General features: G+C 42.1%; 1 long non-coding RNA gene across 1 annotated transcript; it reads left to right on the forward strand.

The window, feature by feature from the left end:
• The first annotated feature begins 289 nt into the window (after positions 1 to 289).
• Positions 290 to 27,919, forward strand: LOC115462353. The gene is made up of 3 exons (XR_003940831.1): positions 290 to 365; positions 5,498 to 5,656; positions 27,877 to 27,919. It is a non-coding gene; the product is annotated as an uncharacterized LOC115462353 (long non-coding RNA).
• The last annotated feature ends 4 nt before the right edge of the window (positions 27,920 to 27,923 follow it).

Consider the following 27,923-nt stretch of genomic DNA (forward strand, 5'->3'; position numbering starts at 1 on the left):
TGCACAAGCTGAAAATTTATTATGAGTACAGATGAAGGAAGAGAGCGGGAAGAAAAGATTTAAGTTTGTATGTTTAGGGTGCACCAAGTGGCCGCATGAGGAGGAAGACAGCTTCAATTTCAGTGAATAGCAAATCCCCTATTCCCCTATCCCTAGCTGCTTTTTTGTGTGTGGTTTACCTTTTGAAGGCCAGCGATTGGTTGCTGGCATGATGCCAGCAACCAATCGCTGACCTGCAAAAGGTAAACAACAACAAAAAAAGCAGCTAGAGAGGGATTCACTAATTCCACTGAAGGCCCTGAGAGGAGCTCAGGAGGTGCAAGTCGCATCCTTCTTGCCATGCCAACAACCAATCCGCTGATCAGGTACACAAAAAAAAAAATGTTTAAAAAAAAAAAAAAAAAAAAAAAAGCATGTGAGGAGGTCATAGCATTTCCCTGAAGGCCCTGAGTGTGTGCCACTGCTTTAAAACATATTAGTTCTCTGTTGTTTGGGGAGTGAGGAGGTGGGATGAGATAATTTTAGATCAGGTTAAGTGTGTTTTGTGGGTTAAAAATGTCATTTTATGAGGTAGAAAAATGGGTTCAAGGACACCTGTTAAGGAAAACCTGCCAGTTGAGATCATGAAAGAGTTATTTTAATTTTTCAAGTTGAAGTCTGAGGTGATTTTAGACAATTTTGTGAAAAAAATGTGAGTGTGTAGCCCACTGTTCTTTAAAATATGGGTAAAAATACAGTATTGATAATTTTGGTCTGATATGAGCTTAAAATGGTTTGGGGTATAATATTCAGTAATTTCTGTGGAAAAACTCTAAAATCCTTTACTTATAGAGTCTATGGAGATTCAGACAGTTCAAAATAGAGATTTTGAACTGCAAAGGTACAGTTCCATGCATGCAAAAAATAAAGAACATCCCAAGTGCATGTATCTGATTGACTGAGAGAGGTTGTAGCGGGAAAAATAACATATTTAGAATCACTATCACCTTGGTTACAGCTTAGTTGTCAATTGGAGAACAGCTGAAGGTTAGCTGGAGATCAGATGTGTGAATGTCTCCTTACTTGATGTCGAAAAAAAGAGTTAGGAAACGTGTCTGAAAGGCTTGGAAAGTGTTTGAAATTGCGGTATCTAAGAAGTTGAATATATGTCAGACGTTAAAATACAATACATTTTTTAAAAATGGAATTGGAGGTGAACTTGTGGTGAGATGTTGTGGGAAACTAAAGAACAGTTTAAATACTAGTGGTCTATGCTAACAAATATTGTGTGTGAAAAACAGTGAGAGAATGCTCAGGCAGAAAACTGACTGTAGGGGATTCTGTATCTAATTCCATTTCAGTCCAGGCCTGAAGCTGTAGCCAGGCCCTAAAGGCTATAAGAGAAATTAGCTTTAAGAGAAATTTCCTCTCATTAAAGGAGAAAGAAATAAACCATTGGATATGCAGGAACTAATTATTGTGAGAGAGTCTGCTTGTATTGGAAAGTCTGAGTGGAAAGAAAAAAAAATCAGTGTACTTCTTGCCGCATAGGGAAAATAATATTTGGCATAGGGTTAAACAAAGAAAGGATTTCCAATTATTCTTTCTTTTAACTAGGTAGTAAGCCCAAAAAGAGTTTAACAGGTTTGAAGTCCTAGTTTCCTATTGTGCACAAGGAAAGGGAAGGAGCAAAAGCGTAGCCAGGTTTTGACATCAGGCGAAGCAGATATTTTGTAAACTACGTGCCAGTGCAAGGCCAAAGGACCGATCTGCATAGGCACTGTTTCATTCAAAATCCATTTGGGGGGCACGGCTGCTCCCCTTGCACCTCCTCCTCCTAGCTACGCCTCTTGAAGGGAGATAGGATCTTTCCTTTTTTGTTGATAAGGACAGGTTTAGTAGGAAATCTATACTAGTGAGAACAACAGAAAACTAGAAGAAGTTGCAGTGCTGAAGCAGGGCCCCAATGTTTCAGGAAAGACCAAAGACCGGGTTCAAGCAAGAAGATCAAAACTAGGTGGTTACATGTCAGCACAGATGTGAGGCATCTAAGGAACATTTTCATTCCTCTCCAATGATAGGGAAACAGTAATATATACTTAGCTGGGTTGAGATTCTGGAGATATACTTACCGTACCAGGATTAAGGGGGAAATTCTGTAGTCTTGGTACTTAAGTGCTCCTTAAGGAAAAGCTGAATCTGAAATATAGAGTAAAAAAAACACACACACACACAAAAAGAATCAATTCTTGAAAAAGGGAAGTGAGTTGATTAAAAAAAAAAGTGTATAGTGGGTAAAAAAACAAATATTTACACTAAGACCCAGAATGTTATGAGCTCTAGCAAAAAACTATTTTCAATTTTCTGTACCCTCACCAGAACTCAGCGAAAACATGATCTTTCTGTGGTACCATCTCCAGGTACATTGGCTCAATAATTTCTCATTAAAGTTTCCTCTTTGCAGTCATCTTTTTCACTAACAGCATCCTCTTTGGAACCTTCATCTTTTCCTCAAGTTCCCCTTGGTCATCTTTTAACTTACCATTGTTTGAAATCATAACAAAACTTTTCTCTTTTATGAATGCCACTACTTGTAGTCTTAGCCCAATTCCATCATCCTGGCTCAAGCTCCCCTCTTTTGACTTACTACCATTTATCCATCATTTTATCACTTCTAGACTATCTGAAGGTATTGTTCTTATTTAAAAACAGTTGTTATTCACCCAATCCTTTAAAAACTTTCATCTGATCCCTCAGTCCCTTCAAATTACTGTCCTATTTCCAACCTTCCATTTTTGGTGAAAATGACTGCGCACATTGTGTTTTAACCAGTTACAGTCTCATTCAGAATCTGCCTTAGTTAGCATTATATCCCCATCAGTCTGGTTTTAGATCTGGCTTCAGTACAGAGACCATGATGGCTTCTCCTCTTAGTGAAATTTACAATAGACTTGATGATGGTTTCATTGATCTTGCTGTATCCCTTGTTCTCTCAGTGGCCTTTGGTGTTATTGATCACAAACATTTCCTGCAGTGTCTTACCTTCATAAGATTAACGGGCACAGTCCATAGGCGGTTTATGTCTTTTCTTCAAGGCTGCACCTTTCGACTTACACTTTCTGATACACAGTCTGCCTCTTATTCATTACCCTGTGGGGTTCCCAAGGGCCTAGAATTTTACCTGTTCTAAAATCTTTTTCTCAGTCCCCTTGCCTCTCTAATTCAAACAGACATCAGCACCAATTTTTATGCCAGCTAGTTCTCAATCTCTGAAAAGACGACACCTTCTAGCTCCTCCTGCCTTTACTCTCGTTCGATTTGGTACCAGTTCAACCTGTCAGACAATTTAAATATTTGGGTGTCATCCTTGACTTTAGATTGAGTTTCTCACTTCAATTCTCAGTACTGAAAACAGGCTTTTTGGTATTCCACAAACTTTAGGATCCTTTTACTAAGCTGCGTAAGCATCTATGCATGTCCAATGCGCGCCAAAATGTAGTTACCGCCCGACTACCGCTTGGCTGTTGCGGTAATTTCATTTTTTGTGCACGTCCGCTACGCGCGTCTGAAAAATTTTTTTTATTTTCTAGCGCGCGTAATGGATGCGCGCCAAGTGGCATTTGGTGCTTGTAGGTCATTACCGCCCGGTTATCGTGTGAGTCTTTACCGCTAGGTCAATGGCTGGCGATAAGGTCTCAGACCCAAAATGGATGCGCAGCAATTTTCATTTTATTGCACGTCCATTATCAGCAAAAAAAGGCCTTTTTTACAGGCGCGCTAAAAAATGGATCGACATGCGCCCAAAACCCACGCCTATACTACCGCAAGCCATTTTTTAGCGCGACTTTGTAAAAGTACCCCTTAGGTCTGTACTGCTCTTTGTGCTGCACACTTTATTCCATGCTTTTATAGGCCCTCAACTTGACTACTGTAACATGGTGGCATGCAGGCAATTCCAAATCTAACATAAATCAACCTCAAACACTACAGAATACAACAGCATAACTCCTGTGTTGGGCAAAGCGAAGAGACCATATTACTTCTCTCCTTAGCAATACTCGCTGGCTCCCAGTTGAACAAAGAATTCATTTTAAAATTATTTAACTGACAAAACTCTTCATACAGGTCTACTTGATTATCTTGCCCAGCTTACGATCTCTTACATTCCTGTACATTATCTCTGTTCTATTAATAATAATAGACTTATTGGGAATCCACCAGAAAGAGTGCCTTCAACTTTCTGGCTCCATTTCTATGGAACAACTTACCTCTTTCTTTGCATTCAGAGGCCTCTTACAGTAAGTTTAAAGGTGGGTTAAAAAACCCCCATGTTTTCTCAGGCAATGACCCGCAAAATCTGCTTTCTGGGTGGCCGGCTACCCTGTGTATATAGAAGGAGGTTCTCCACAGTTGAGTGAAAGGTTGCATGACTGTGCTGTATCATTTATGATTCCAGTGAATAAGTTGAGAATGTTTTCTTATGAATGTCTATTTGCTTTCCTTTATTTTATTTGTAGTTCCTTTCTGGCTTTTAAAGATTTTATTGTACATCTCTCCCTCTCCCCTCCTGAGCCTAGCATCTCTCCTTCCCTCCACTGTGGGCGTTACATTTCTTCTCTCCCCCCCCCCCCCCTTGGGAGGTCTTGCCAAACCCATGGATGGGGGAGAGAGAGGCCTCTTTTGGGGGGGGGGGGAAGAAGAAATGCCACACCCACAGTGTGGGGGGGGGGGAGGGAAGAGAGATGCCAGAACCATGGGGAGGAGAGGGAGAGATGCCAGATCCATAGAGGAGGAGGAAATGAGAGAGAGAGAGAGATGCATTCCTCCTTTTCCTTCTTCCTTGAGTCTAAAAGACATCCCTGGGGAGAGAGGAAGGATGTCAAACCTGCAGAAGGGTTGGAAGAGATGCCAGACCTGCAGGGTGGAGCGGGAGAGATGCCAGACTTATTAGGTGAGGGGAGAAAAAGACATACCAGACCACTAGACCTGTGGAAAAGAGAAAGAGGGAAGGAAGGGGAGAAGGATAGATGCCAAACCCATGGACGTGGAGAGAGAGAGAAATGCATCTTTCCTCCCCCACCCCACCCCCCCCCCCCCCACCCCATGCAGGTCTGGTATCTCTTCCTCTTCATAGGTCTGATATGTCTCTTTCCCCTCCCCTTCATGGGTCTGGCATCTCTCCCTCTCCACCCTGCAGGTCTGGCATCTCTTCCAACCTCTCTGCAAGTCTGGAATATCTCCCTCTCCCCCTATGCCACATCCACAGAAAAAAAAGAGTGGGAAGGGGAGAAGAAAAGGGAGAGACCGATGCCAGACCACAAGGGTTGAGAGCAGAATGCTGGGGGAGCCAATGTGATGAGATGACCAACAGCAGACAACCCCTATCAATGGGCAGCCCTGGGCTGTTTGCCAGACTTGGTCAATGGTAGTCATACTCCTGACAGCAGTAGAAATATTAGGTTACTTCCACCTCACAGTTAGGAATTTCTATGTTCTAATTTCAATGTTTCCCTTTCAGTGTTGGTTTCCTCGAGTCCCCCTTGATTTATGCCTCTCTTTCCTGGTTGAGGGGTTCCCTGGTCTGTCCCATCAATTGGCATCGGCGCAGATGAGATCCCAGCTCACCTTTGGGAATACTGAGTGACCTTAGAGTACTCTGGCAGGCCCTCTGAAATTGGTGAGTTCACGTTTGGAGTTATTCTGTTGTCATTGCAGTGTTTCAAAGGCAGTTAAGGTGAGTGTTCATGAGTGTAAGTTTGTCAGGTTTCTGTTCTGGTCAGTTCAGTCTGTAGGGCTAATAAGGTGATTAGCTTAGCTAATAATTACTCTGGTTTGAATTTGTAGCTTGTCACATCTATTTAGAGTATGATTTTGCCCTATAATGGGTCCAGAACAAAGGGTTCTCACGAAGGTTTTGCTGGCAATATGAGACAAAAATGCCACACTTTGAAAATATATTATAATATGTATATATATATTTTTTTTCTTTTATACATAGATAAATATAGATATATCAGCATGGCAAAGCAATAAGGAAAACTTAGCAGCAAGACTTATCAGTACATCGTAGAACAGTAAGGTAAGAAGATCAGTGCAACTCATAGGCACCCCGTATAAGAGGCTTGGGGAGGCTAAGCCTCTCCATCTCAGCTGTGACCTTCCCCTGGCTGCTTCCCCCCAAACTCAGGGCTGGTGCAGTGCTGCAGCCAGGCAGCTCTCCGACAGTCCTTCCTTCCTTCCCACCCTCAGCTCCCCGACCGGCAACCCTCCTCCTCTCCGTTCCTCCCTCCTCCCCCTCCCTCCGTTTGTGTGTGTTTAACCCTTTTACTTTCAGTGGCAGTGACGTCAGTGAAGAAGAAAGCACTGTGGGCTTGCCTCCAGCTTCTCCCTTCCCTCACATAGTGTCCCGCCCTTGCAGAAACACGAAATACATCATTGCAGAAGGCGGGACACTGTGTGAGGGAAGGGAGAAGCTGGAGGCGAGCCCGCAGTGCTTTCTTCTTCATTGACATCGCTGCCACTGAAAGTAAAAGGGTTAAACGTGCGGGGGGGGGGGGGGGCAGGAAGTAACAGAGAGGAGGGCTGTCAGGGAGCTGAAGGAGGGCAGGGAGAATCACTGGACATGGATGGGAGGGGAGGGCAGGGGGAGAGAAGAGATTGCTGGACATGGAGAGGAGGGGAGAGCAGGGGGAGAGAACAGATCACTGGACATGGAGAGGAGGGGAGGGCAGGGGGAGAAAAGAGATCGCTGGAGAGGAGGGGAGGGCAGGGGAGAGAGGAGAATAGCTGGACAATAATGGATGGAGGGGAGGGCAGGGGAGAGAGAAGAATTGCTGGACATGGAGGGGGCAAGGGAGAGAGCAAATTTGCTGGAGATGGATGGATGAGAGGGCAGGAGAGAAAGGAGAGTTGCTGGACATGGATGGAGGGGAGGGCAGGGGAGCGAGGGGAATTGCTGGACATGGATAGATGGAGGGAGCAGGGGGAAAGCAAATTTGCTGGATATGGATGGTTGGAGGAGAGGGCAGGGGAGAGAGGAGAATTGCTGGATATGGGTGGATGGAGGAGAGGGCAAGGGAGAATGGAGAGTTGCTGGACATTGATGGAGGGGAGGGCAGGGGAGAGAGGAGAATTGCTGGACATGGATGGATGGAGGGGAGGGAAGTCAGGAAGGAGATGCACATGGATGGAGGGGAGGGGAGTGAGGAGAAATGCTGGATATGGATGGAGGGAGAATTGCTGAATTTAAGGGCAGGATCGGAACACTTTGAGGGCAGATGCTGAAACTGGAGAAAGGATAGGGACAGGGCTACAGATGGTAGGCAGTACGCATAAGAACACAGGAGGATGGCGGACATGGTGAGAGAAAAAATATCAAATGGAAAGAAGATACTGCATAAAAGAGAAGACACTTAGGACCAAAGCGAATAGAAAAACTAAATGATCAGACAACAAAGGTAGAAAAAAGTATTTTATTCAGAATTTATTAATTGGAATATGTCAGCTTTTGGAAATGTGCATCTGCGATATTTTGCATGTAGGTTTCAATTTTTCTAGTATTGCTGCATGCGGAGTCTGACTTCTTGAGGTAACTTTCCAGTTCAGTATTTTGCCTTCATACTACTACCGTGTTTCCCCAAAAATAGGACCTACCCCGAAAATAAGACCTACCAGGGTTTTCCTGCAAATTTAAAATATAAGACATCCCCCCAAAAGTAAGACCTACCAAACGTTTTTTTTAAGCAGGGCCGCCGAGAGCCACCCGAGGTCGCGCCCCCCCCCTCCAAGGTCGCCTGGCCCCCCCTCCGTCGCTCCCGGAACTAACCTGAAGCTCCTTTTACCTTCGCAAGTTCGGATTCGGAGCAGCAAGCAGCAACAGGGCAGACCTCTCCTTCCTTCCGTGCCCCGCCCTCGCCTGACATTATGTTACGTCAGGCGAGGGCGGGACACGGAAGGAAGGAGAGGTCTGCCATGCTGCTGCTCCGAATCCGAACTTGCGAAGGTGAAAGGAGCTTCAGGTTAGTTCCGGGAGCGATGGAGGGGGGGCCAGGCGACCTCGGGTGGGGGACGACGACTGATGTTTCCCAGAAAATAAGACATCCCCCCGAAAATAAGACCTAGCGTGTTTTGGGGAGGAAAAATAAATATAAGACTGTCTTATTTTCGGGGAAACACGGTACTACTACTTATCATTTCTACAGTGCTACTAGACGTATACTTGAACATGAATACACTCCCTGCTCGACAGAGCTTACAATCGAATTAGGACAGACAAACAGGGCAAACAAGAGATAAGGGAATATTAAAGTGAGGATGATAAAATAAGGGTTCTGAACAAGAGTTAGGAGTTAAAAGCAGCATCAAAAAGGTGGGCTTTTAGCTTAGATTTGAAGACGGCCAGAGATGGAGTTTGACGTACCGGCTCAGGAAGTCTATTCCAGGCATAAGGTGCAGCAAGATAAAAGGAACGGAGTCTGGAGTTAGCAGTGGAGGAGAAGGGTGCAGATAAGAGAGATTTACCCTAGTGCAGTGGACTTTGATCCTGGGGAACTGAGTTTGATTCCCACTGCACCTTCTTGTGACTCTGGGCAAGTCACTTAACCCTCCATTGCCCCTGGTACAAAATAAGTACCTGAATGTATGTAAACCACTTTGAATGTAGTTGCAAAAAACCTCAGAAAGACAGTATATCAAGTCTCATTTCCCTTTCCCCTTTCCCTGTTGTCATGTGTTTTTCATGTGTGATCAAGGTGCAGTATTCTGCTAGTGTGTAGTATTTGCAGCCCTTTTTGTTTTGTTTTTGTTTCACTAGGTTGTGTACTGGTGTTTTAGAGCCAGGTGTAATTACAGTGCTGCCTTTCCACGCATAAGGTTGTAGCTGGTCCTGTCCTTGGAATTAGTGCTGTTATGGTTTGGTAAGGTTATGAGTGTGTTTTTGCACAAGTTTGTGTATAGTGTTTTGCAGTGGAGAGATTGTGTTGGCCTTACTGAGGTGGCACCAAAACATCAGAAAGGGTGTAGAGCCTAAATCATGACACACCACCTCTTGAAGGATCTACATATGGTCGTTAATAAAAGGAGCTCATTGTGAACACTATCCACCCTAAAAGGGTGTTTTGTGGCTCTACGTGAGAATTGTTATATTGTGATCCCTTGTTTCATATTGTTGATGGTCTGCATTTTCCGTATGGGTGGTATATTGGTGTATTAGGTTCTGCCCAGTGTAATATTTATGGTACAGTAAGGTTCTGAGTGTGTTTTTGCACAAAGTTGTGCATAGTGTTTTGCAGTTGAGTGATTGTGGTTAGTATATGCTTTGAGCAACCACTTTATTCTTTGACATATGCTACATATCTAATATCTAAATTTAATAAAAGGTATTAATTGTGACTATTTTATTTTTACTTTTTTTTCTGTGCGTAAGCTCTGCCCCTGGCTCCACCCCTAACCCCACCCCCTTTAGCCTCTCCAAACAGTTGGGCCACCAACCGCCTATGGTGCAACTAATAACTATTCCTGAAACATAACTCTACTGGTGCTAACCTAAGACTATATCCAAAAGGTTCTGATTCACTTGGAACATGGCAATGCTTTCTACCCTGCCCCAAATATGGAAAGTATAACTGATCTCACCCTGTAGGCTGCCTGGAAAAGTGCTTTGGCGCTTTCTGTGTGGTAAGTCTCTCCTTTCCCTCTTCGACTCTAAGCTGAAGTTTCCCAGCCAGCTCCTGAACAAAGCCATGTAGATAACTGCCTGCTCCACCGTGTCTTCAGTCTGTGTTTATTGTGGAAGGCCATCAGTGTTGAAGTTGGAATGCACACAGCTCTTCTCTGAAACTATCTTACTTGAAACTTGGAAAAGAGACGGCTGAGGAGGGATATGATTAAGGTCTACAAAATCCTGAGTGGAGTAGAATGGGTAAAAGTGAATCGATTTTTCACTCTTTCAAAAAGTACAAAGACCAGGGGACACTCAAGAAATTACAAGGAAATACTTTTAAAACAAATAGGAAATATTTTTTCACTCAAAGAATAGTTAAGTTGTCGGAGGATATGAAAACGGCGGTTAGTGTATCTGGGTTTAAAAAGTTTTGGACAAGTTCCTGGAGGAAAAGTCCATAGTCTGTTATTAAGATGGACATGGAGAAAGCCACTGCTTGCCCCGGGATTGGTAGTATGGAAAGTTGCTAGCAATTGGGTTTCTGCCAGGTTCTTGTGACCTAGATTGGCCACTGTCAGAAGCAGGATACTGGGTTAGATGAAAACGTTCAAAGATGGCTATTCTTATGTTCTTATGAAGTTAAGATGCTCAGTATGGTACATATTATTAGTTCAGTTCCTTTATGAGCACTAAGGGCTTTAGCCCCTCAGTAACACAGAGGGACTACATGTTGAGTAGCAAAATAGCATGTTTGTACCTCTTTTCTAAATCTTGTACAATCAGTAAAAAGTCCATGTGCAATATTCACTGTCATGTAAGTAGATGAGTGTCCAGCATTTAATAGTGTCTGGGAATGCTGCAAATCTCAATAGCAAGTAAATCTGGAACAGGAATATCGGAATTCCACGTCAGGTTTCTGCACTATGTCTGTCAAATAAAACAAACAGCTCCTGTTTTGGGTTAGTAATACTTTACTTCACAATAAATGTAAATACAAAATATTGCTTCACTAAGGGGGTTGTTTACTAAAACTTAACTTGAGTTATCTGCAGCAGGGCCCATTTTATTCTTATGGGCCCTGCTGCAGATAACTTGAGCTAAGCTTTAGTAAACAACCCCCTAAATGTACAAAGGCTCAGTCTCAAAAGACATAGCACAGAGAATTAGCTATTTTTTTAACTCCTCTCTAGCAAAAGAGTAAATAAATTGTATCTACAATTAACCTAACCTAATCCTGACAAAAAGTAAATCCTTCAACTTTTTATCTGGATGCTTAAAAAACAATTGCATTTCATAGAGTTAACTACGGCGAAGCCCTGGGATACATGACAGACCTCATAGACCTACCAATGTTGAATAAAAGCATAAAAATGTTGAATAAAAGCATAAAAAAATGGAAGTGGAATGCTTCAAAGAACAGTTTCAACACTAAAATCTCCTGGGACATGATGGGGCCCACATTAGCCAGAGGCACGGCTCCAGAAAGTCTGGAAAGAAGGGGGAGCAGTAAGTGAAAGCAGATGTTCTGCACATGATTAACAGTTTGTGGTATTCAGAGACTTGCACAGGAATGTTGTATGAGAGAATTAGTCAGAGGCCCGGTATAAAACTAGAGGGAAACAAAGACGTAGCAAGCATTTTAAATTTTTCTTTGTCTGTCTCTGATTTCTTTGTCTGTATATAGCATCCTGATTTCTTTGCTTTACATTGCTTTGTTTTGATCATTCATTCTGGCTTGTATATTGCTTATCAAGAAATGCTTCCTGCAATAGCCCATTGAGCTATGCAGAAAAATTGTAAATACACTGTTTATATTAAATATCGTCTAGCCTTCTCTACAAAAGTGGCGGCATCCTTTTCTTCAAAGTGGCGAGCCAGCCAGGAGTAGGAGTAGGCCGCACACGGAAAAGAGAAGGCGAGATTAAGTTGTTGTTAATGAAGTTTTTTACAGGATTCTGAGAGAGAGCAAGCGTTGTTTACGCCTGATTTCTGTGCACCACGTAAGTGGACGTGATCAACCTACTGACGTGGACATACAGGCTACGACTCCTGAGCTTGCTAAAGAGAAATAAAAAGACGCGTGAGTAAGCTTACATTGTGGACTTATTAGTGGTATATTTGTTTAGCTTTGTAGTTTTCTTTTTTGTATATTTTCTTTGTTTAAGTGCATTAGTATATTTTTGTAGATTGTGGCTTTATAGGAGAAATTGTAATAGTCAGAATACAATGAAAGGGAAAGGGGCAGATAAGAAAGAAAAGCCTCCTGTATATGCTATGTATTTAGATTTAGATAGTTCAAAAAAATGCTCCCCTTTGCAGCATGTCATAGAATTATTCCCATTAGAAAAAAAACAGATTGAAAAAATACATGAGAAATGGGTCAAATATGAAGGAAAAGATTCTGTTTTGAGCTGGTCTCAGGATGGATCGTTTGATCGTCCAAAATTATTATCTCTCCTGAGCTATTTACAAGAAAATAAGAAAAAGAAGAACAGCTTAGAGAAGCATCTTACAATTTGGAATTTATTTTCTTTAGCAGCAGATCTTCTTCATGCAGATGTAGAAAAAATACAGCGAGAACAGGAAAATCAGCCTTTGGTTCAGCCTGAAGGTTGAGGAATGTCATCTGTTTTTGATTTCTCGGTGTCTGGCTGTTGCTAAGCTAACGGTTAGAAAGGTCAAGAAGAACTGAAATTTTTTCTTTGTTCCTTTTAAAAGATTGTTTTAGATTAGATTTAAATAAGTTCTTTGTCTTATAGGGAATTCTGATCTCTGTTTATTTTAAAATATGTGTTATTCTGTTTCTAATTCTCTATGTGGAATGACTTTGCAATTTAACTTTGTTTGACCCTTTTTTAAGTGAGATTTCTGCAGTTTTAAGAGATCATCTGGTTTGAATTAGTCACAGTCCTAAGTTCTGTGTGTAGGGCTAGGTGAAAGAGGTGATTTAAAATCTTTAATAACATCTGAACAATATGATTTGTCAGCAATATGGTTACTATGCTTCAGAATGTTATCAGAATGCAGGAATGCCCCAAGTACAAATGCAGACGCAGCAAGGATTAATGCCACAAGTAGTAGGGATGCCTGTGAGTGCCCCGCAGACTGCAATACAGCAGCCAGCGACGCAATCACAGGGACCAGGAGCTGCAGTACAGAGACAGGGTACTGTAAATGCTTTTCCAACTTGGCAGAATACTCCAGACCAATGCTATTGACTGGAAGCAGACCAGTGTCAGGAAGAGGGAATGATTTTCAGGTTAGACACAAGGGAACCCTTTATTACATTGACAATTGGCAAATATGGAACTCCTGTGAGATTTTTGATAGATACAGGGGCGAGTACCTCTGTGTTATGTGCAAAACCACTGGGAGTTAAGCTTTCAAATCAGTATAGAACAACAGTGGGATTTACGGGGATAGAACAAAGAAAAAGGCTAACGGAACCGACTCTGGTGCGCTTGGAATGCCAACCGCACGGTTCAAGGGAGGCTGTGGTACCCTTTTTAGTGGCACCTGATTGCCCAGTAAATTTGTGTGGTAGAGACTTATTGTCTCAATTAGGATTGTGTTTAGATTTTGGAAATAAAGAAATACCAAGTTTGCTCACCATGGTCCAACAGTTGAATAATGAAAATAAAGTATGGGTTATGGAAGAATTACCACAACATATTTGGAGTACAAGTGATTCACCATATGGACTAGCCATAAATGCAAAACCCCATAAGATAGAATTAATAGAAGGGGCAAAGGGGCCGAAGCAAGACCCTTACCCCATACGACCTAAATTAGTATCCAAAACCCTGGAACACATTGGTAAATTATTGAAATGTGGTATTATTGAACCTTCAGTATCCCCGTATAATACCCCATTGTTTCCTGTCCCGAAAGGGGAAAACAATGTAAGGATAGTACATGATTTAAGAGAGCTAAATGAGGTTACAAAAAATCAATTTCCGATTTGTGCAAATCCTGCTACACTTTTGCATACCCAGAATATATATGCATATAACACTGTTATTGACTTGTCTAATGCATTCTTTTCAATACCTCTTCATCCAGAGTCTAGGGATTTGACGTCATTTATAGTACAGAATGAGGCATACAGGTGGACTAGGATGCCTCAAGGCTTTACTGATAGTCCATCGGTATTCTCAAAACAACTAATGATGGATTTAAAGGATTTCAGGAGTCAATTGCCTGACACGGTGTCATTGTTTGTCTATGTAGATGATATTCTACTGTCTGCTGAGACTGAAGCAGAATGCCTAGATTGGACTACAAAATTATTTTTGTTATTAGGAGAGTTAGGATATAAATGTAACAGGGAAAAATGTGTTATAGCTCAGTCTACTGTCACCTTTTTAGGACAAAATGTTTCAGCAGAACATAAGGTAATTATACCGGAGGTTATATCTATTTTAAATGAGACTCCGGTACCGCAAACAGTTACCCAGTTACGTGCTGTTTTGGGAATGTTAAATTACTGCAGACAATGGATACCAAATTATACACAAAAAGTAATGAGACTGTATAAACATTTGAAACTGCCCGCAGCTACACCAAAGAATACACTCATTGTATTGGAAGAGCAGGATAAGATGGTACTGGCTAAGATTGTGAGGGATTTGTTATCTCCAGGACCGTTAGCAGTAATAGATATCCAATCACCTGTGCATTTGTGGGTAAAAGACATGGGAAATAGTTGGGCAGCTATGATTAATCAAAACAATGAAGTAAATGCACCAGTAGCTTTTTTGTCAGGCTCTTTTAATCATGTGGAAAAGGGAATGAAAGAAATACCAAAGTTACTGACAGCTATAGTGGCTGCAGTAGGTAAATGGAGAGCACAAATGCCTTTTGTTCCTATTGTAATACATACCAACCACACGATTAAAACACTGTTGAGCCCTAGCCAAACAGCATTGACAGCCACTAGATTTGGAAAATATCAAGCAGTACTTTTAGGACAAGATATAAGAATAATACCATTAACTAAAGAACAGAGAAATAAGATAGATCTGCTTTTTCCTGTCAATCTAGAGGGTGAGATCGATACTATAGAAATCCCTACATTTCACTGTCTTACTTTTGAACCCTTATCTGATGGATTAATATGGTTTACAGATGGAGCTTGTGAAAGGACTGTTGCAGGCTTTGCCTGCGTGCAGGTAGATGAGAATCTAAGAAAGATAATGCAAGTACAATATAAAACCCCTCCTAACCAGACTGCACAGCATGCTGAACTTTTAGCCGTTATTACGGCCTTACAACACACTGATATGACTCAAAATGTCACTATATATACTGATAGTGGTTACGTTGCAAGTTCACTACAGTATCATATATTAAAATGGCAGCGTAGGGGGATGATAACCAGTGCAGGTAAAAATTTACAACATTACACATATTGGAAATTGCTGTTTGAAATTTTGGCAAGAAGGGAACGTGAAGGTAGAAAAACTGCAGTTGTGTGGACCCCGGCCCACACTGAAAAGCCAACCTTTGAAGCACTAGGTAATGCAATGGCTGATGCAGCAGCAACGGAGGTGGTTAAGCAAAGTGAAAAGATTTTGTATAATACTAGACAGACACAGGAAGGGCCACTTACGAATGTAGATAAGATTGAAATGTGGCAGCCAGAGGGACAGGAAAGTGAAAAATGGTTGAAGAGAGGATGTATGAAATTGGGAAGTGAATGGTTTAATGCAGAAGAAGGATTACCTTGTATGCCAATGAGCCAGGCGATTAAGGTATTGGCTGAGTGGCATGCAACCATGCATTGGAATAAGGAAACAATGAGGCAACAATTTGAGCAAAGATTTTGGACTTTAAAAATTGATAACCTGATTCAACAGGTTGTGCAAAATTGCATGGTTTGCAATATTAACATACCTAAACGAGGTCCTAAAATATCACCTGGGACACTTCCAATACCAGAAGGCCCAGCAAAAGAATGGTATATAGATTTCACTGATATGATTGTTCCAGTGCAGGGAAAAAGGTATTTGTTAGTTTGGGTGGATGCTTTTTCAAGGTGGATAGAAGCATTTCCATGTAAAAGGGAGACAGCACATGAGGTGGTACAATGCCTGATAACTCATATTATGCCAAGGCATGGATGTCCGTCTAGAATAATTTCTGATAACGGGACACATTTTAATAACAGTGTTTTGAAAGAAATGGCAACGATTATGGGTTTAACACACAGAAAAGTATCAGTGTATCGCCCCACCTCCAATGGTTTGGTGGAACGCTACAATGGTATTTTAAAAACTAAATTGAGAGTATTACTGAAGGCTTTAAACAAGGAAACAGCAGGTAAACCATATACCTGGCTTGATTTGTTACCATTAGCTTTGATGGTTATAAGGGCCCAACCTAATGGGCGTACTAAATTGACCCCATTCCAAATTCAGACAGGACGTCATTTCTTCCCGATGCAGACAGCAAGTACTGATAGCACAGCTCAGTACTGGCAAAAGCTACAACCTATGTTGAACCTGACAAGTGATATGATCCGAACAAATGTAGCATCACAGGCAGGGACTACTAATGATGTTTGTGCTTTTAAAGTAGGTGATCTAGTACTGCGAAAGAACTTTACACATAAAACATGGAAGGATCCTGTGTATGTAGGGCCTTTTGCTATCACGGCCCTTACTCAGACCGCTGCCTGTCTGGAAGGTCATACTTCTTGGATACACTTATCAGATATTCGACGAACTAATAATATTGAAATGGACAAAGAATAAACAAACATGTCCCGAAACATGATGGTATTGGGATGTTGTTGTTTGTTAATGGACAATGAACACATATGATAATAGACTTGTTGCAGCGGCCAAAATATTGAATTTGACTGATTGTACCATATGTGCCCACCTTGTCCTTGCCAGCTATGATGTATGGGACTACAATGATAAAATTGAGTGGGCACCATGACTGTGATCCCAATAATACCTGTGTAAGAGATGATGAAAACCTTCATTGGACAAATGAGACTATTTATAAGCAAGCCTTGCTTATGGACAAGTACCCACAGACATCATTTTGGTGTCTGATTAATAGTATGACAACTGAACACATTCCCCCGATAAAGTGCACTTACACGCAGAATGTTGTAACAACTGATTCAATGAATGTTATGCTTTTAATTTGTGTAATTTGTAATGCCACATCAGCTAATGAAAAGTAAGAATGAATGACAGTGTACTTCCCTTTGATGAAGCTCACTGTCCTAATAAATTATATACCTCAAGAGATATAAATTTTGTACCCTAGTACAATTGAATCTGTTTAATGCAACATGTATTAGCATGTTTGCAAAGATGTGCCAGGATGTTTTTAAAATAACAATGATAACTGAAATTCAGAATAAATAGAACTTTAATATGTCAGCCAAAAATATTGAAAAAGCGTGCAGAAACTGAATGCCACAAACAAGGGGGGAGGAGATTTAGAAGGGAGGTAAGAAAACAGACTGGAGCTGAAACAGATGTGTTGAGGCCTGGAATATCAGTCCTCAAAGGGAGGATGTTGAATAAAAGCATAAAAATGTTGAATAAAAGCATAAAAAAATGGAAGTGGAATGCTTCAAAGAACAGTTTCAACACTAAAATCTCCTGGGACATGATGGGGCCCACATTAGCCAGAGGCACGGCTCCAGAAAGTCTGGAAAGAAGGGGGAGCAGTAAGTGAAAGCAGATGTTCTGCACATGATTAACAGTTTGTGGTATTCAGAGACTTGCACAGGAATGTTGTATGAGAGAATTAGTCAGAGGCCCGGTATAAAACTAGAGGGAAACAAAGACGTAGCAAGCATTTTAAATTTTTCTTTGTCTGTCTCTGATTTCTTTGTCTGTATATAGCATCCTGATTTCTTTGCTTTACATTGCTTTGTTTTGATCATTCATTCTGGCTTGTATATTGCTTATCAAGAAATGCTTCCTGCAATAGCCCATTGAGCTATGCAGAAAAATTGTAAATACACTGTTTATATTAAATATCGTCTAGCCTTCTCTACAAAAGTGGCGGCATCCTTTTCTTCACCAACCAGAAACACAACAGGATCAACACGAACATACCTAAATCTCCACTACCCAAGCTGCAAAGGACTCAAATACAAATCAACGTATGCATCCAGCTTTTCCTACATAAGCACACAACTATGGAACACATTACCAAAAGCCGTGAAAACAACTTATGATCACCTAAACTTCCGGAAATCATTAAAAACTAACCTGTTCAAAAAGGCATACCCTACTGACCCAACTTAAATGCCTGTACCCTACAACACAACGAAACCAAAGCTCGTAATGGACATATTGAGGCAGCCTGGGCAGAGAAATCATATTAATTTGTTAATTCTGTTTAAGTTTGGTTCAGTCCTGTAAAGTGGTAGAATGCCATCTGGTTTTAATTACTCAAATGTCTAGCTTTTGCTAGACTAGAGGTTAGAAAGGTCAGTGAGAAATGAAACTTTCTTTGTCCCTTTTTGAGTGATGGATTGTTAAGACTAGTTCATATTTACCACATCTGGATGCCATTCTAGCAAGGCATACTGGACAATCTCGAGGGGATCAGCAAGCAAGCTGTTTTAAAAGATTAGGCTGAATGCTGTTTAGAGAGAGAAGGAAATAGGTGATAATTTAGATTCTGTCTTATAAGGAATTCTGATTTCTGCTTATTTTAAAATATGTTTTATTCTGTTTAATTAATAAGTTTTATTTCTCCCTGTAAAATATCTTTTCAATTCAGTGTCTGACTTTCAAGTGAGATTTGTCTGCAGTTTAAGAGGTCATCATCTGGTTTGAATTATCCACAGTCCTAGCTAGGTGAAAGAGGTCAGGAAAAGTCAAGTCTTTTCCTTGATGGATTATAGCTAAGTGTAGGACTGGCCTCCTGAAAGTAATAACAAACCATGTCTGTGTGCCATTAAGCAAGACTGGCCCCTTGGCCCCTTAATGAATGCCAGAGTCCAGTTAGCAGTTACTATGAAGTTAGCTGGGAATCTGAGAATTTAATAATAATAAAATGCAGGAGATAGGTGCCACATTGTCTAGTTTGAGAGGCCCCAGGTCATAGGTCAGTTTAGGAAATATCTCAAACCTATGTAACTGATATTTTTGAGTAAATGTGTAGAGATAATTAGTTCAAGACAGGGTAATCAATCTATTCCTTACCATCTGGTGAGAAAGGGGGGGCTAGAAGGGTTTAGGACCCTATATAAATGAGAACAGAAGCAGCTTACGTTAGACTAGAAGGAACCAAGACAGGAGACACAAGACACAGAGAGCTGAAGAGAAGGAGAGAGCTAGCGCTGATGTCCTACTTTGTTTGCTGGCAAATAAAGAAGATTCCTCTCTCATTCTGGTGTGTGGTGTTTGACTCCTGAAGTACCACAGATTCTGCTAACAATAGTGGTAATTCCTGCATCAATATAATAACTCTTCTTCTCTACGATTCTCTTCCTCTCTACGATTCCCTAATGTGTCTGTACACATGAACCTTATTCTACCACAACATTACTGTATTTGTTCATACCGGAGTTGGCGAACGCCTTTACGGTACTATGTAAGCCACATTCAGCCTGCAAATAGGTGGGAAAATGTGGGCTACAAATGTAACAAATAAATAAATAAAATTTACTAAAGTAACTATAAATGTAAATGTACAGGCCCTATGTTTTTGATGTCGTTGTTGAGACAAAACTGATTTAAACCAGACCACTTTGAGTGAGCTGGTATGTCAAGCTCCATCTCTGGCCATCTTCAAATCTAAGCTAAAAGCCCACTTTTTTGATGCTGCTTTTAACTCCTAACCCTTATTCACTTGTTCAGAACCCTTATTTTATCATCTTCACTTTAATATTCCCTTATCTCTTGTTTGTCTGTCCTAATTAGATTGTAAGCTCTGTCGAGCAGGGTCCGTCTCTTCATGTTTAAGTGTACAGCACTGCATACGTCTAGTAGCACTATAGAAATGATAAGTAGTAGTAGGTCTGTCAGCTTGGGGGGGGGGGGGGGGGGGGAGGAACATGTGAATTCTTCCAGTCTGGAGAAAAAACAAAAAATGTTAGTATATTTACAAGCTCCATAATCTCATCAGTATCTCCAGCAGTTGTGGGTAGAAGTGGCTTGCTCCTGCATTAGTAGGCACTTCGGGCTCTGTTTACTAAGCTGCGCTAAAGGCACACTAGTGTTTTTAGTGCACGCTAATGTTTAGCACATGCTAAACGCTAAGTCGCCCATAGAAACATATGAGCGACTAGCGTTTACTGCGCTAAAAACACTAGCACACCTTAGTAAATGGGGATCTTAGTGTTTTAGACAACTGCACAATAATATCATTGCAAGAAAGTGAGCCTGATGATTATTACCAGTTGCTCTCACCAATCATTCTACCAAATTTAAGCCTCCTATATACAGTAACAAGAGAATCAATCCCGTGGTACATATATGTATTCACAGGGGAGTACCTAGACTGTACTTATGGAATTCAACACTGTCATTTTCCTTTTGAAGCTAAGCAAACCTATTTCTTTGATCATGCTATTTCAGCATTGCTTAAAATCAAAAAGATGTTCTAATTTTCTGTGTGTGTGTGTCCACCTTCCTGGAGGAAAGGCTCCGCAGTTCTTATTTGTTACCTGTAACAAAAACATGAAAAAAAACAATCATCATTAGTTACACGATAGATTATGTTGTACTCTTTGAAAGTGTGAGTCTCCACGCTGTATCACAAAGCCGAGAAAAGAAAAACATTCAGATCATGAATTGGTTGTTCTGTATAATTTCACATTTTGGCTGACACTGTAAGCGTTGGCTTGGACAGTACTGAGACTTCCATGCTTTGCAGGATATGAACTCCCCTCCAGAAATCCAGACCCCCATGCTTTGAGACACTGGCTTAGCTGGGTGCCATACTTTGCTCTACTAGATCTGCTTGTGTTATCTAACTTAGGATAACTATTCGCATACAATAAACAACAGCTCTGCTTAACAATACAGAATACAGTTGTTCATTAAACTGTTCCTGAAGGTTAACTAGGAGAGGATTTCTCTTGTAACAAAATCTTTCAGCTTGATTTCAAAATAAAAAAAAAAACCAAGTTGTCCACTAACTAGTATCAGTAACAGAGTATGTACAGTAACTGCAAAGAAAGAAATAAGCTTATCCTGAAGCTGATTAAAAAATCTTGTTTGTTTGTCCTACCCTGGAATTTAATGCATTTTATGAAGTCCACTGCAGTGCCCCCTAGGGTGCACGCTTGGTGTCCTGGCATGTCAGGGGGACCAGTGCACTACAAATGCTGGCTCCTCCCACCTCCAAATGGTTTGCATTTGAACGTTTTTGACATGGACATCTTTGGTTTCAAAATTCGTCGAAAGTCAGAAACGTCCATGTCTAGGGACGTCCAAATTTAAGGATTTGGACATCTCTGACGGTATTTTCGAAATGAAAGATGGGCGTCCATCTTTTTTCAAAAATACGGTTTTCCCCGCCCCTGGATATGGATGTTTTGCAAGGACATCCAAATCACAACTTGGACGTTTCTTTCAAAAATGCCCCTCCACGTCTTCTTCTGTAAAAACAAGGAGACAAGATGTCAAAGAAAACTGTTCAGAAATAGGTATTGCTGCACACAAAGTCTTAATTTTCTCCTTGGCACCCCTCCCCCACAAACGCTCCTTTTCAGAACTGTGCCCCACAAGACTCACCTCTCCTGGGTACTTGTCCTTTCCTGTTATCTTCATCTAAGAAGAGGAAAGCACAGAAGAAATAAAAAGTACCATGTTGGCAAAACTGTAGTGTCAATGCAAACCCCGTACAGTTTAGAGTCAAAATCATCCTTTTTACCACCATATCCCCATACAAACCAACCAAATCCCCTGTAGATCTACTAGCAGGAGAAATGGGGTGCACCTCCACCAGATCTACACTTTCTCCAGATCTATCACCAGATACAGTGGGAGGGTCACCCCCCCACCCTTGGTCTACCATCCGAGAATGAGGGGATTCACCACATCCGGTACTGCCTTCCGGGAAAGTTTGAGTTCAGCACCTCTAGTTCTCCCCCCCCCCCCCCCCCAAGAAGACTTTACTGGGAAAGATTTGTACCAAAACAAAACTCGGGTGGCCTGATGCTTTGCCCCTTGTATTGTTTGCTTTACGTACAAGACCTCAGAAACCTCACTGTTATCTCCTTTTTGAGCTGTTGTTTGGAAGACCTCCTGTATTGTATAAGAAATGGACAACCCTCTCTTCCTCACTCAGGCATAGGTTAATTCACTAAACTCTTATGTTCTGTCTCTACAGCACTCTCTGGCTTCACTTCACAGAACTGAAGTGTTGGCGCAATCAGTGCCGCTGGACCATGCGCTGCACTCCTACAGTCTGGGAGACTGGGTTTGGGTCAAGGTTTGGAAACATAAGAATTCATGCTTACCCAGGTGGATCGGCCCATTACAAGTGCTGCTGGCAACTCATTCTGCCGTCAATGTTGTGAGATCTGCTAGGATACACCACATCCGTCTCAAGCCTGGAAGTGATCCCACCTCTTCTGATCTGGGGATAGTTCCTCCTGCTGATCCTGTGGTTTTGTCTGGTTCAGACTTCCCTGCGGTCTCCTTTGTTGCTCTTGACCACTCTGTAGATCGGGTCCCTCCTCTTTGGCTTCGTGATATCTCAGGGGAATGGTAGTGCAATCAACCTCTTGCTCCTGACTTTGTTGATGATCTGTGGGACTATCCAAGCCCAGGACCTGCTTAATCTGGACAATGTTAATTGGTGGACTTTACTAGTGCAGGCTGTGTAAACTCCATTCCTTTTGCTATTGCTGTTGTCAATGTCACATCAGCTACTGACAGTTTTACTTTTGTTAATGCTACTTCTAAACTCAGAAGCCTGTACAAGATTACTTCTTTTTATAACTTCAGTATGACCTGTCAGACAATCAGGGGCATTTTTGAAAGAGAAGGGCGCCCGTCATCTGACACAAATCAGGAGATGGGCGTCCTTCTCTCAGGGTCACCCAAATCGGCATAATCGAAAGCCGATTTTGGGCGCCCTCAACTGCAGTCCGTCGCAGGGATGACCAAAGTTCACGGGGGCATGTTGGAGGTGTAGCGAAGGCAGGACTGGGGCGTGCTTAAGAGATGCGCGTCCTCGGCCGATAGTGGAAAAAAGAAGGGCGTCCCTGACGAGCATTTGGTCAACTTGGTCCATTTTTGTTCACGACCAAGCCTCAAAAAGGTGCCCGAACTGAACAGATGACCACCGGAGGGAATCGGGGATGACCTCCCCTTACTCCCCCAGTGGTCACCAACCCCCTCCCACCCTGAGAAAAAAATTAAAAAAATTTTTTTGCCAGCCTCAAATGTCATACCCAGCTCCATGACAGCAGTATGCAGGTCCCTGAAGCAGTTTTAGTGGGTGCAATGCCCCCCTACCTGTTATACTTGTGCTGGTAAATGTGAGCCCTTCAAAACCCACCTGAAACCCACTGTACCCACATCTAGGTGCTCCCCTTCACCCCTAGGGCTATGGTAGTGGTGTACAGTTGTGGGGAGTGGGTTTTTGGGGGGGGGGTTGGGGGGCTCAGCTCCCAAGGTAAGGGAGTTATGCACCTGGGAGCAATTTGTGAAGTCCACTGCAGTGCCCCCTAGGGTGCCCAGTTGGTGTCCTGGCATGTCAGGGGGACCAGTGCACTTTGAATGCTGGCTCCTCCCACGACCAAATAGCTTGGAGTTGGTCATTTTGAGATGGGCGTCCTCGGTTTCCATTATCGCCGAAAAACGGGCACGACCATCTCTAAGGTCGTCGTAAATGTTGAGATTTGGGTGCCTCGACCGTATTATCAAAACGAAAGATGGATGGGATAGGTACAGAGAGGGCCAATGCTGAATATAAGGGAAGGATAGGGACACTAAGAGGTCAGATGCTGAACATGGGGAAAGGGAGGATAGGAGCAGGGACACAGAGGAGAAATGCTGGACAGGACAGATGGGGACACAGAGAAGATGGAGAGTGGACATGGAGAGAAAAGAAATATCAACTGTACAGGAGATACTGGAAAGACAGAAAGAACAGAGAAATGCAGAAGAGACACTTGGACCAAATTGAATGGAAAATAAAATGCTCAGACTACAAAGGTAGAAAAATGTTATTTTATTTTGAATTTATTAATTGCAATATGTCATCATTGGGAAATGTGTATTTCTCATATCGTGCATTTCAGTTTCTTTTTCTCTAGTATTGCTGTATATGCAAGTTTGACATCTTGAAGTTTACACTTTTCCCCTTTTATCTCTATTACTGATCTGTAGCCCTTGGTTCGTATTTGTTGAGAGCCTGTCTGTGCTTTACATGTGTGGCAAGAAGCTGTATTCTGCTAGCATATTGTTTCTGTGTGGAGATCTCTACCAGTCCCATTTGTTCTGCTTATTCTGCTTTCTCACTAGGGGGGGGGGGGGGGGGGGTTGTTTTGTTTGCTAAAGCTTAGCTTGAGTTATCTGTAGCAGGACCCATTTTATTCCTATGGGCCCTGCTGCAGATAGCTTGATCTAAACTTTAGTAAACAACCCGGTAGATGATGTATTGTATGGCCTGGTGTAATATTTACAGTGCTTCCTTTTCACAGATAAGGTTCTTGCTCTTTGAGTCCTAGGAGTTAGTGCTACAGGTCTCTGCATAGTGTTTTCCAGTGGAGGCCTTACTGAGGGAACATGAAAAAATTAATATAATTTTAATTTGTTATAACGTCAGACAGTGTTTGTGAAAGAATCCTAGAACATGTGGCAGTTTTTTCATCTGAGATGGCAATCCTAGTGCAGACTGTTGTAGAAGGGTGGGTGGGAGAAAGGTACAACAGTAGATGTGACAAGGGACTTGTGGTGGGGTCATGGTAGTGGGACAAGGAAGAGGTATGGGCAGAGCAAGGAATGGAAATGGAGCAGGGCAGGTGTCAGGTTTTAATCTGTCAAAAAGTTGGCAATCCTAGTCTGTGGTTTGGCTCTGTGCATGTCTGACTGGGATAGTAGAGAGAAGGGGAGAAAGAGCTGCAAGGAAATAGTCTATGCTGCAGGAGCTGGAATGCCTTGGATCACAGAAATGCATTGCGCCATAATTTGGGAAACTTTACTTCTCTAGACCCTCGTCCAATCTGGTCCATTTTCAAACTTGATGGCCCAGTAGTCAAAAAGCTGAGCTCTTAAATTTAGGTACCTAAATTTGTGCTTTATTTTCAGTCAGGGGCCTGAGGGGTCCTTTTACTAAGGTGTGCTAACAGATTTAGTGCATGCTAAATGATGACACCCATTATATTCCTATAGGTGTCTTATCATTTAGCGCACACTAAATTTGTTAGCACGCCTTAGTAAAAGGACCCTTAATTAAAAACTTATCTTAATTTAGGTGCTTAGAAATTATGCTTCTACATTTAGGATTGCCGTTCACCTAGATTTATAAACCTAATCCTGAAAATCTGCTAAGCTTTTTTCCTGTCCTAAATGTACCCCATTGCCACCTACTTTTTATGCTCCTAAATTTAGGTGTTTAGTGAAATTTTGAGCATAATTTTGGGCACTCAACCCTAGTAAATTTACAAAGAAGCCAATTTAGTAGCATTACTCTCAAAATTAGAACCTTAAATCCTTCAAATATTAAGCGCAATGGAGCTAATTTTCAAAGCAGATGGACATCTCAAAATGCCCCCAAAAAGACCATCTGCCAAAAACATTTAAATCGTGATTTTAAAAAAGCAGAATTTGGACATCCTACACTGCACTTTGTCCAGATAGCAAGGGGGCGTGTTTAGGGTGGGACTACAGAGGGCCCAAACCGTGATGATCAAATGGGAAGAAACATCCAAGTCAAAAAAGAAGGGCATCCTAAGTTTGACCGATTTCAGTCACATCCAGGGTGCCCTGATTGAGTAGTTGACCACTGGAGGGATTAAGACATGACCCTTCCTTCATCCCCCCAGTGATTACTGTCCCCCTCCTTCACACCTGATAGGGAAACAATTCTCCCTGACAACAACCCAGATGCACTAAACAATCGTAAGCGCCCTTCCCTTACCAATTCCCTTAGCGAATCGGTAAGGAACGGGCATGCATCAAGGAATAGGAATGCAAATGAGCTGCTCGTTGTAGCTCACTTGCATTCTCTATTCCATCGTTAAACACTCGGCCAATCGGCCGGTCGAGCATGCGCAGAGCAGCCAAGCGTTATGCTGGCTGCTCTGCGCATGCCAAATACGCCTCCCTGTGGCGCCCAAAGACGCTGCGCCGCTCACCCCCTCCGATGCGGCTCAGTGCAGTTGAGGACGCCCATCCAATAAAACCGCCCATTTTGGCCGCATCCCTCCCTGCAATAATAAAAACGTCTATTTTGGCCGTCATTGCCACCCCCGAAGACGCCGCGCTGCTCACCCCCTCCGATGCACCTCAGTCCAGAAGACAGTGCAGTTGAGGATGCCCATCCAAAAAAACCGCCCATTTTGGCCGCCTTCCCCCCCCCCCCCCCTGCAATAATAAAAACGTCTTTTTTGGCCGTTCTTCATTCAGCTGAGAGACCTGGAAGTCTCTGAGCCAATCACAGCGCATTTAGGTCAGCTAAATGCGTTGTGATTGGCTCAGGGACTTCCAGGTCTCTCAGCTGAGTGAAGCACAGCCAAAAAAAAAGTTTTTATTATTGCAGGGGGGGAAAGGCGGCCAAAATGGGCGTTTTTTTGGATGGGCGTCCTCAACTGCACTGTCCTCCGGATCGAAGCGCATCGGAGGGGGTGAGAAGCGTGGCGCCTTGGGTGGGGGGAATGACGGCCAAAATAGATGTTTTTATTATTGCACTGATGAGCACTTGACTTTTTTCCCCCGATTTTTTTTTGTTTTTGTTACTTTTGTAGCAGTTTTTCAATCCCGCGCAGCCCCAACGAGAGGTATAGACCTCTCGTTAGATTTTCCAGCGTTAAGGCAATTGGAAAAGGTTAGTGCATCTCATTACAATAGGGTTTCTAAACAATTTGCTCATCTGCATTCCGTTTTTGTTAGCTGCTACGGTCGTCGGAAAAAAGTCTTTAGAGCATGCCAGGGTTTACTACTTGCGTGTTAATGGCTCATTAAGTTTAGTGCATCTGGCCCAACATCAGGTATTTTGGGCATTCTGAACACAGCTCAAGCAGGTCTGAATGGTAGTCTAGAAGTCAATGCAGTGGAATGTAAACCAGGAGACACAGGTTCAAATTCCACTTCAATTCTCTTTTTTTAAGCTTTAAATTGTGAGACTTAGAGAAACAGAGATATATGGTACCTACTGTACCTAAATATTAAAGACGCCTGCAAGCCTGAGGGCAATTGAGATGGTGTATAGTCAGATACAGTAGGTATTTCCATGTCTCTGGAGGGCTCACCATTTAAAATAGAAGAGTTGAAGTGAAATATAAACCTGGGTGCACTGGATTAATCCACTGCTTTGATCAATAGGCTGCCCCTCTGCAGGGACATCTGTGTGCCATTTTTGTACAAATGCTGCCAGACAAACATCCTTGTCCCTGGTTTTTTTTTTGTGGCATTCATAATTTGGATGTTTTATTGGAAAATGGCTTTTCATTTTGGATGTTCTCACATATTTTCGAACAGGAAATGGCAGTGTTTTTCCTGTTCGAAAATGGCTGTGAGATAAGACTTTTCTTTTTGGACATTATGAGTGGGACTTCCCAATTCTGACTTGAAAATTCTTTTGAAAATGCCCCTCCAGATGTCTTTCTACCAGTTCCCCCCTCTTCCCATACTCCCCAAACTTGGTCCCAATCCATTAAATATTCATATAGCTATTTCCCCACCAGATGGACAGACATTCTCAATCCTTTGAGTACAATTTCATTCCAACAATCTAGGAGAATGGAAAGTAAAAAAGGAATAAAAGAGTCTCAAAAAAGAGAATTAGCAGTGTTTTTGGAACAATCAGGTCTGACAAAACTAGGAAATAAGACCAGACAGAGAAGACCAGGAGAAAGTTGCCAATTTGGAACTTGGTATCAATTTTTTTGGTAAGAATGTGCCAGTGTCACCCAGGGATCAGAAACAGTTAAACAAGCAAATGTTCGTAGTACTCCTAGGCAAGTATGAAAAGTTTGCTTAATTTCTACCTAGTCCAGTTTCAGATTAATATTTACATGGATCTATGCACTTCCCTTCTATGAATTGCCTAACTCTGTGTCTCTCTTCCCCCAGCAGGGTAAGAAGTGCCATCTACAGAGGCTGGAGGCAGTGGTGAGTGT

The sequence above is a fragment of the Microcaecilia unicolor genome, chromosome 2, assembly GCF_901765095.1.
Source record: "Microcaecilia unicolor chromosome 2, aMicUni1.1, whole genome shotgun sequence".
Classification (NCBI taxonomy): Eukaryota; Metazoa; Chordata; class Amphibia; order Gymnophiona; family Siphonopidae; genus Microcaecilia; species Microcaecilia unicolor.